This window comes from Muntiacus reevesi, chromosome 5 (genome assembly GCF_963930625.1).
Source record: "Muntiacus reevesi chromosome 5, mMunRee1.1, whole genome shotgun sequence".
Taxonomy (NCBI): domain Eukaryota; kingdom Metazoa; phylum Chordata; class Mammalia; order Artiodactyla; family Cervidae; genus Muntiacus; species Muntiacus reevesi.
This window is the reverse complement of record NC_089253.1, coordinates 47,777,589-47,788,007: the sequence shown is the minus strand read 5'-3', so window position 1 is coordinate 47,788,007 and position 10,419 is coordinate 47,777,589. Positions and strand designations below refer to the sequence as shown.

Sequence of the window (10,419 nt, the reverse complement as noted above, 5' to 3'; positions counted from 1 at the left end):
ATTCTCCAGGAGATTTAGCAGGGCTGGGGAGAAGTGGGAAAGAGGGGAGTGGGGAGGCCCCTCCTGCACTTGCCTGGGGCCTCCCGCGTCACGGGGCCCCTGCGCAGGCCGGCTCTGTCCAGGGGCTTCTCCCGCTCTCCCCCACTTCTGCCCCCCGCTTCCCCCTCTCCCCTTGGTCCTCTCCCACCTCATGTCACCGCCATGTCCAGCTGCAGTGGCGCCCCCAGTCCATTCTCCAAGCCAGAGCCAGCATGGAGCTTTCTGGAGCACTCTGGGGTACGATTTCCAGTTTGTGGATGAGCTGCAGAAACAGCGTGAAGAGCTCCTGGCTGTCGTGAGCCCAGGTTCTCCAGTGCTTGTGTTTGGCCCCCTTTGGTGAACTGTCTGCTTCTGGGCTGTGCTGGGCCTGCCCTCTCCTCTCTCTGTGTCTACACATTTGTTCCTGCAACACTGGGGTTTGAGAAGCCTTGCTCTTTCATCCTGAAGAGACAGGCGTGTGTCTCCCAGAAATAAGGTGGGGCCCGCCGTGACGCAGCACTGCTGTCTCCCCATGGTCTGTAGGCTGCTGCACCCGACTCTCATCCTGCTCTCGTCCCTTCCTCCTGGCCTGGGGTCTGACCGAGGGCCGCATGTCACACTAGCACGGCCTCCTTGGTCACCTCTAGCCTGAAATCTGCCCCCAGCCTTTCTCTGGGCTCCTTGGCCGCACCCTTCCTGGGGAGTGTGGGCTGGTGACATGATGAAGCGCCCCCGCGTCTGGGTCTGCCTGCAGCTTTCTTTGTGCTCAGGTTGGCGCTCACACTCAGATGAGTGGAGCTGTGTCCATCTCGGTGCCCCGCATCCGGGTGACATCCCAGATGACATGATGACATGTCAGATGACAGATCACGTGATACGGTGCCACCGTATCATGGTGTCAGTTGGACCCAGCGCTGGGAGTTCACTTCGGCTCAGGTGAGGCTGTCAGATTTTCCACTGGAAACCAATTCCTCCCCACCCTTGGAGTGAACAGGGTCTTGAGGGAGATGCCTGGGGACCATGTAAGGTGTCAGCACCCGTGATGCTCTTCTAACTGCTCCCACTCTTGGCTGCATCCTGAAGTAGGAAGACCTTCCTCTACTCCCCCATTCATCTATTTCTCATTTACTCATTCATATCAGTTTAGTCTCACACTCTGTATTTTCAGAATGCTCTGTGATGGGCTTGGAATCTCTGAGATCTTGTTCTCCACAGAAAGACTGAAAAAGATGGGACAGTGTCAGGACTAACTTTGTCAGAACTCTAGAAGACAGGCAGTGGTTTACAAAAACCAAGCTAATGTCCAACCCAGAAAAAGTCATCTTCGGAACAGCAGGGAAGTTTACTGGCATTTTTCTCACCCTTGCCTGTCTCCAGAGCAGGGGCAATTTTGGGCTTACATTGCCAACCCAGTTCCATTTCCCTCCCCACCCCAAGTCAGAAGGAGCAGGGAAAACCATATTTGCAAATGGCTGTGAACATCTGGTGACTACATGAATGAATGATGCAAGGCACCCATTTCTGTTTTGCTTAATCTGAAACCCAAGTAGCAAAAATGGCATGCACAGTTCATAAAATCTGTGAGGTGACTATAGACCCACAGACTCCTGTGGCAGGAAACTATAGTTGGAGAAATATAATGGACCATCTCAGGACTGAGGGAGTTGAAACATGACTCTTTGAGAAATTAGGACGTTTGAAAGCAGCCATGCACACGCAGGAATTTAGAAAGACACATTCATGCCCGGCGAGATTTCATCTTGGGCTTGTCCCCAGGCTCAGAGCAAGTATACCTAAGTGTTGAAGGACAGACCCAGGCTGTGAAAACTGGGAAAGCTCCTGTTACTCAAGGAATCCCTGTCCAAACACCAGCTGAACACAAGGTAACGGAACAGAGAGTCAGTGGTCACACGCAACAAGCAAGAGTCTTTACAACAATTGTTGGGAAAAATTTCAAAACAAATGGACCAGTACAGTCTTCAAAATGACAAAAAACAAAGAAAGGAAAGAAAAAGAATGTCAAACACTGGGAAAGGGAAGAATTTGACTTCCAGAGCTACCATATGGTCAATTCTCCAATTTTCAACAAAAGAATACAAGGCTTACAAAGAAACAAGAGAATATGGCCTATTCAAAGGAGCAAAACAAATTTACAGAAATCATCCACGAGGAGGTGACGGTACCAGTCTTACTAGACAAAGACTTTAAAACCACTGCGTTAGCTATGCTCAAAAAGCAAAAATAAAACATGGGCAGAAATAAAGGAAATCAGGAAAATGATATGTGTACAAAATGAGAATATTAACAAGAAGATAGATGTTAAAAAAAAAAAAAAACCAAGCAGAAATTCTGGAGCTGAAAAGCACAGTGACTGAGATGGAAGATTCACCACAGGGGCTCAATAGCAGAAGAAAGGTTCAGTGAACTTGAAGACAGAACAACTGAAATGATCAAACCGAGGAGCAGGAAATAAAGAATGAAGAGAAATGAATAGAGCTTAGGGGACTCATGGGTTATCATCAACACAAGCATAATGAGAGTCCCTGCAGAGAAGCAAAAGGGACAAAAGTATTATGTGAAGAAATAATGGATGAAAACTCTAATATGCTTAGCCAGCTCCAGATAGGATAAGCTCAAAGAGCTCCACATTGACATACATTATAACCAAACTGCTGAAAACCAAAGAAAAAAATCTCAGAAACATCAAGAGAAAAGAGGCATGCAAGTCATTCTTAGTAAGATTATCAGCTAATTTATTACCAGAAAACTTGGAAGCCACTAAGGCACTGAATGATACATTTAAATGGTGAAAGAAAAAACAGTCAACTCAACCAAGAATCCTCTATCTGGCCAAGTTGTCCCTCGGTAGTGAGAGAGAAATTAAGACATTTCCAGATAAACAAAAACTGAGAATTCATTACCACTAAACCTGTTCTATAAGTAAGTGAAGGTTGCTTAGTCATGTCTGACTCTGCGACCCCACGGACTACACAGTCCATGAAATTCTCCAAGCCAGAATACTAGAATACTGGGGTGGGCAGCTGTTCCCTTCTCCAGGGGATCTTTCCAACCCAGGGATAGAGCCCAGCTCTATCACATTGCAGGCAGATTCTTTACCAGCTGAGACTCCAGGTAACCTGTAAGAAATGCTAAAGGAAACCCTTCAAGTTGAAATGAAAAGACACTAGACAGTAAATCAAAGCCCTGTAAGAAAGTAAAGATCTCCAATAAAGCTAAATATGTGGCCAAATATGAAAATCGGTATTATTGTAATCTTGCTTGTAACTCCAGCTTTTATTTTCCATGGTTTAAAAGATAAATATGGGTCCAGCACATTGCCTGCCTTGTGTTTAAGGGTGGGACTAGTTAGCAGTGAGGGCATCTCCGACTGTGTCAGACACATGCATGGGGGAACCAGGTGACCACCATTTGTGAGGCTCCCGTCTGAGGGTGGGCCGTGTGCAGGTGTCGAGCAGCTCTTGGAATGCGAGGTCCATGATGAAGGGCAGTGAGGAGCAGAAGAGGCATCCGGCTTGTCCAGTGGTGGTGAAGTTGCCCGATATGACTGTCCATCACCCAGGAGACGAAGCCCTGCCCGTGAGACAGTGACTCGAGGTGCAGGGGAGTCTGGTTTTCTGGGACTGCCTGAGTGGCAGTACGTATGGAGCGACCATTCCTCTTGCTGAGAAGGCTGGGGGCTCTGAGTTCCCCCAGCTGCTGGAGGACGCCCAGGTCACTGGCTTCTCCTGGGAGTGGCGCTGCCTGCCCTGTGGAGGTGGGGAGCGAGCCAGCACGTGCTCGGATCGATGATGACACCCTCCCATGCATTCCTTGGAAAATCTGAACAAAATGAGTGAGAACTCACTACCGTCTCCTCATCGAAACTGAGGTCCAAAAAAAAAAAAAAAAAAAAAAAGATAAATATGGGAATTCCCTGGCTGTCCAGTGGTTAGGACGTGGCACTTTCACTGCTGGGGACCAGGTTCAATCTCTGGTCAAGGAACTAAGATTCTGCAAGCCAAGAAGTGTGGTTGAATTTTTTAAAAAAGATAAAAATAATTATGTCTGTTATTAGGACACAATCAATAAAGATTTAATTTGTTGCAACAGTAACATAGAGAGAGGACGGATTATATGAGATTAGAGTTTTGCATGCAATTTAGCGTGCCTAAATGTGATTAAAGGGAATACTATGAACAATTACAAGCCAACAAGTTTGATAACCTAGAAGAAATGGTCAAATTATGAGAAACATAGAGTTTAACAAAACTTACTCATGAAGAAATACACAAATTGCATAGACCTTTAAATAGTTGTTGTTGTTGTTGTTCAGTCACTAAAGTCATGTCTGATTCTTTGCGAACCCATGAACTGCAGCATGCCAGAATTCTCTGTCCATCACTATCTCCCTGAGTTTGCTTAAACTCATGTCCATTGAGTCAGAGATGCCAACCAATCATCTCATCCTCTGTGGCCCCCTTCTCCTCCTGCCCTCAATTTTCCCCAGCATCAGTCTTTTCCAATGAGTCAGCTCTTCACATCAGGTGGCCAAAGTATTGGAACTTCAGCCTCAGCATCAGTCCTTCCAATGAGTATTCATTGGGTTGATTTGAAAGAGTTGATTTCCTTTAGGATTGACTGGTTTGATCTCCTTGCTGTCCAAAGTACTCTCAAGAGTCTTCTCCGGCACTACAGTTTGAAAGCATCAATTCTTTGGTGTTCAGCCTTCTTTGTGGTCCAACTCTCATGACTCAAAGCATAGCTTTGACTCTACAGACTTTGGTCGGTGGGAGGACAAAGTGATGTCTTTGCTTTTTAATACACTGTCTATATTTGTCAGAGCTATTCTTCCAAGGAGCAAGTGTCTTCTAATTTCATGGCTGCAGTCAACATCTGCATTGATTTTTGGAGCCCAAGAAAATGAAACCTGACACTGTTTCCATATTTCCCCCATCTACTTGCCATGAAGTGATGGCACGAGATGCCATGATCTTAGTTTTTTGAATGTTGAATTTTAAACCAGCTTTTTCACTCTCCTCTTTCACCTTCATCAAGAGACTCTTTAGTTCCACTTCACTTTCTGCCATTAAAGTGGTATCACCTGCATATCTGAGGTTGATATTAATTAAATAGTAAGGAGATCAAATTAGTAATCAAAAACCTTTCAACAAAGAAAACTTTGGTACAAGCAAAGAAAATTATGGGCAAATATCTCTTATGAGTATTTATGCAAAAATATTCAACAAAATACTAGCAAAAAAATTCAGAAGTGTATTAAAAGTTTTCTACACCATGACCAAGTGAGTTTTATTACTGGAATGCAAGATGTCCAACATACAAAATCAACCAATCAATACCTTAATAGAATGAAAAGGGGAAAACCCCACATCTAAATACAGAGAAAGAATTTGCCAAAATTCAATACCTTTTCATGATTAAAAAAAAAATCTCAACAAACTAAGAATAGAAAGAAACTCAATGTAACAAAGGCCATATATGAAAACCTCACAGCTAAAGCATACTCAATGCTGAAAGATAAAATCTTTTCCTTTAAAATCATTAACAAGACAATGATACATACATTCACCACTTCTATTCAATACAGTATTAGAGGTTCTAGCCAAAGCAATTAGACAAGAAAGAAAAGTAAAGGTACCCACGTTGGAAAATAAAGAAACTATCCCTGGTCACAAATGGCATGAAATTATGTGTATAAATTTCTAAAAATTCCAAAAATTATTCAAACTTGCTATGATGTGAATGTTTCCCTCCAAAATCCATATGTTGATATTCTAACCCTCAACAGTGATGGTATTTGCAAGTGCTTAAGTCACAAGAGTGGAAGCCTCCTGAATGGGACTGTGCATTATAAAAGCAGTTCCAGAGAGATCCATAGCTCCTACTGACTTTGCAAGAAGTGGATAGGCTGAAATCAGGAAGAGGACTTTCACCAGAACCCAGTCATAATGGCTGAATTCCAGTCTCCAGCACCGTGAGAAATAAACTTCTGCCATTTGTATGTAACCCAGTCTGTGGTAATTTTTTATAGCAGCTGAAATGGACTAAAACAGATCTAATAAAGGAATTCATCGAGCTGCTATACACTAGCAAGGAACAACCCAAAGAACAAATTAAGAGAATAATTCCATTCACAATACCACCAAAAAAAAACCTTAGGATTAAGTTAAGCAAGGAGGCAAAAGACTCGCACAATGAAAATTACGAAACTTTGCTAAAGGAAATTCAAGAACACATAAATAGTAGAACATCTCATATCCATGGATTTGAAGACTGAATACTGATAAGATAACAATATTACCCAAAGAGATCTACAGATTTTACATAATCCCTATCAAAATCCCAGTGGTGCTTCTGCAGAAATACAAAAATCCATCCAGAAATTCATACGGAATCTCAAGGGAGTAGACAAAATACTCTTGAAAAAGAAGAACAAAGTTGAAGGACTAATTCTTCCTGACTCCTGCTTTCAAAACTTATTACAAAGCTACAGTACTCAAAACACTGTGGTACTTCCATACAGACAGACACGTAGACGGATGGAATAGCACAGCCAGAGTGGAAGTAAGCCCTGGCACACACAGTCAGTTGGTGTTGATTGGTTTTTGATCAGTATGCCAAGACCATTCTGTGAGGGAAAGAACGGTCTTCTCAACAAACGGTTCTGGGAAAAAAATTGATATCCACAAGCAAAAGAGTGAAGTTAGACTCTTATCCGACACCATATATGAAAATTGGATCAAAGGCTTAAATGTAAGACCTAAACCAATGAAACTCTTAGAAGAAAATTAGGGGGAAATTCTTGTGATGTTCTTTTTGTCAATGATTTTTGGATATGATACCAAAAGCACAGGTGGCAAAAGAAAATTGATAAATTGGACTACATCAAAATTAAAACCTCTTTGTATCAAAGGACAAGACAAGCAAAATGGATAAGATATTTGCAAATCATATATCTGATTAGGGATTAATATTCAGAATATTGCTGTTCAGTTGCTAAGTCGTGTCTGACTCTTTGTGACACCCTGAACTGCAGCATGGCAGGCCTCCCTGTCCCACACTATCTCCTGGAGTTTGCCCTAGTTCATGTTCACTGAATCAGTGATGCCACCCAATCATCTTATCCTCTGTTGCCCTCTTCTTCTGCCTTCAATCTTTCCCCGCATCAGGGTCTTTTCCAATGAGATGGCTGTTTGCATCAGGTGGCCAAAGTATTGGAACTTCAACTTCAATATCAGTCCTCCCAATGAGTATTTAGGATTGATTTCCTTTAGGATTGACTGGTTTGATCTCCTTGCTGTCGAAGCGACTTTCAAGAGTCTTCTCCAGCATCAGAGTTTGAAAGCATCAATTCTTCTGCACTCTGCCTTCTTTGTGGTCCAACTCTCACATCTGTACATGTCTAGTGGAAAGACCATAGCTTTGACTATGCAGACCTTTGTCGGCAAAGTGATGTCCTTGCTTTTTAATACACTGTCTAGGTTTGTCATAGCTTTCCTTCCAAGAAGCAACTGTCTTCTAATGTCATGACTGCAGTCCCCATCTGCAGTGATTTTAGAATCCAAGAAGAGAAAATCTGTCACTCGCTTCTACATTTTCCCCTTCTATTTGACATGAAGTGATGGGGCTGGATGCCATGATCTTAATTTTTTAATACTGAGTTTCAAGTCAGCCTTTTCACCCTCCTCTTTCAACCACATCAAGAGGCTCTTTAGTTCCTCTTCACATTCTGCCATTAGAGTGGTATCATTTGTATATCTGAGTTCTGACAAAACGTGGCCCACTGGAGAATCAGAATGTTAACAACTCCTAAAACTCAATAACAACAATAACAAAACAACCCAACTGAAAAAAAAAACAAACAAAACCTGAGCCAGGGACTTGAATAGACATTTCTCCAAAGAAGATATCCAAATAGCTAATTAGCACATGAAGAGATGCTCAACTTCAACAGCCGTTAAAGAAACACACATCAAGACCTCGGTGAGAGGCCACTTCATACATGTTGGACTGGCTATTGTCAAAAAGAGGACTTCCCAGGTGGTACTGGTGGCAAAAAATCTGCCTGACAACCTAGGAGACACAGGAGACTCAGTTCAATCCCTGGGTCAGGAAGATCCCCTGGAGGAGGAAATGGCAACCCACTCCAGTATTCTTGCCTGGAAATTCCCTTGACAGAGGAGCCTTGTGGACTATAGTCCATAGGGCTACAAAGAGTCAGACATGACTGAGTGAGTGAGTATATCTTGTTTATTAAAAAAGAGGGAGTAGGGACTTCCCTGGTGGTCCCAGGGCTAAGACTCTATGCTCCCAATGCAGGGGGCCCGGGTTTGATCCCTGGCCAGGGAAACAGATCCCACATGCTGCAACTGAGTCTGCATGCTGCAGCTAAAAAGATCTAGAATGCTGCAACAAAGACCTGGTGCAGCCAAATAAATACTTAAAAAATAAAGAAGAGGAAAAATAGCAAGTGTTGGCAAGGATGTGGAAAAGTTGGAACCTTTGGGCACTGTTGCTGGGAATGTAGAATGCGTCTGTGTTTGGTGATTCCTCAGAAGGTTAAACATAGACAATATGATTTATTATTCCTAGGTACACACCCAGAGGAATTGAAGACAGGGGCTCCTATATTTACACCCGCCTGTTGATAGTTGCCTCATTCACAACAGCCAAAAGGTGAAAACAACCCAAATGTCCATCAAGAGATGAATGTGTAAAGTGTTACATATTCATACAGTAGAGTACTATTCAGCCTTAAAAGGGGAAATTCTGACACAAGCTACCCCGTGGATGAAACTTACATTGTGCAGAGCAAATAATCCAGTACCAAGAGGACCTAGAAGAGTTAAATCCACAGAGACAAGAAGTAGGATGAGGCCAGGGCCTGGGGGAGGGGAGGGGAGTCGTTTAATGGGTACAGAGCTTCTGTGGGATGATAAGACTGTTCTAGAGATGATGGTGGTGTTGGCCACACAACACCATGAATGTAGTTAATGCCAATTAATGTACACTTAAAATGGCAAATTTTATATTATGTATGAGTTTGCGTAAACTCCAGGAGACAGTGAAGGACAGGGAACCCTGGCATGTCGCAGGGCAAGAAGTTGCAAGCAGGCAGACGTGACTTAGTGACTGAGCAACAACAAACAACAACATGTCATAGATGGATGGAAAAAAAAACGAGATCCCCTATGGTTTCCATGCCTTAAATGCTCCAGCAACTTGTTCGCCACATTCACAGGAAGCCCTGACTCCTCCCCTCACCCGACCTTGCCCACCGCGTCCCGCCACCTCTTGCAGGTGCCCCAGCCATACCAGGCGCCTCCAGACCTTTCAAGGGCCATGGTCACGCCGGCCACAGGGCCTTTGCATCTGCTGCCCCCTGAGCGGAAGGCTGCCCCTTCCACGTCCTTCATCTCAAAGCACGCTGCCCCACCCCACACAGAGCGCTGTGCTGCTCCCCTACGTGGCCCGTGTGCTGTGAGCTCCAAGGGGACCTCTCTCTTCCTTGGCGGCGTCAGACCCCCAGGGCCCAGGGAGGTATGCCTCAGGGTGCATCAGAATTTGCTAGCAGGCACACAGGAAGGCCAGAAGGAGGGTGGGAGGGGAGAGGCATCAGGCAAGAAGAGGGGTTTGTGTGAAGATGGGAGGGGTGTCCTGTCTCCTGCAGCCCTGGGCAGGGTAAGGGGGCGGGCACAGCCCTCGGGGGGGCCGCTCTGGGGACAGGGTCTCCCAGGGGGCCCCAATCTGCCCCTCCCCCGCCTCCTCCAGCATAGACCTAGGCCTTCCAGACCCCGTCTGGTCTGAGAAGCGGGGCTTTCCATTCCGCAGACTCCTGGTGCTCTGGGGAGCAGAAGTCCGCCGCCCCAGACAGCCGGCCAGGCCCTGAGCAGGCCTAGAGTCAGCCAGGCCTTCGAGCCCCCAGGCTGTGGCCCACCTCGGAGTGTGGTGCAGAGCAGGGCAGAGCGCCAGCACTCAGCGCATGCCTGAGGCCTGATGCCTCCCGGCGCCCGCGGCCCTGACCTCGCGCTGCTGTGGTGGAGGGCAGGTGGGCAGGGAGGGCTGAGCGGAGAAGGGCCCCGGCCTTGGTGATGACCCCTTCCCGGGGCTTCTGACAAGGCCAGGGGACTGGCCAGGGCAGCCGGCTCCGGGCTCTGTCTGTGGGGGTCTCCTCTGCGGGTGGGATCGGGGCCGCCTGAGGCCCGCGGGCTGAGCGCGGGGCAGGGCGTGCCCGGGGCAGGCCAGGTCTCTGGCACGTCCCGCGGCCTCCCCGAGCCCCGGGAGGCCTGGCCCCGGCCCCCTTCCTGGCAGGGCTCACCCCGCTTCCTTGTTCTTCTGTTCTCAGCTCTCTCAACTGTGAAGGGGCAAACTCGCTGAGCAAAC

General features: G+C 46.0%; 1 non-coding gene across 1 annotated transcript; it reads left to right on the top strand.

Moving 5' to 3' along the window:
* The first annotated feature begins 3,818 nt into the window (after positions 1–3,818).
* LOC136170105 (small nucleolar RNA SNORD116) lies at positions 3,819–3,911 on the top strand. The gene has a single exon (XR_010663550.1). It is a non-coding gene; the product is annotated as a small nucleolar RNA SNORD116 (small nucleolar RNA).
* Positions 3,912–10,419: the final 6,508 nt, after the last annotated feature.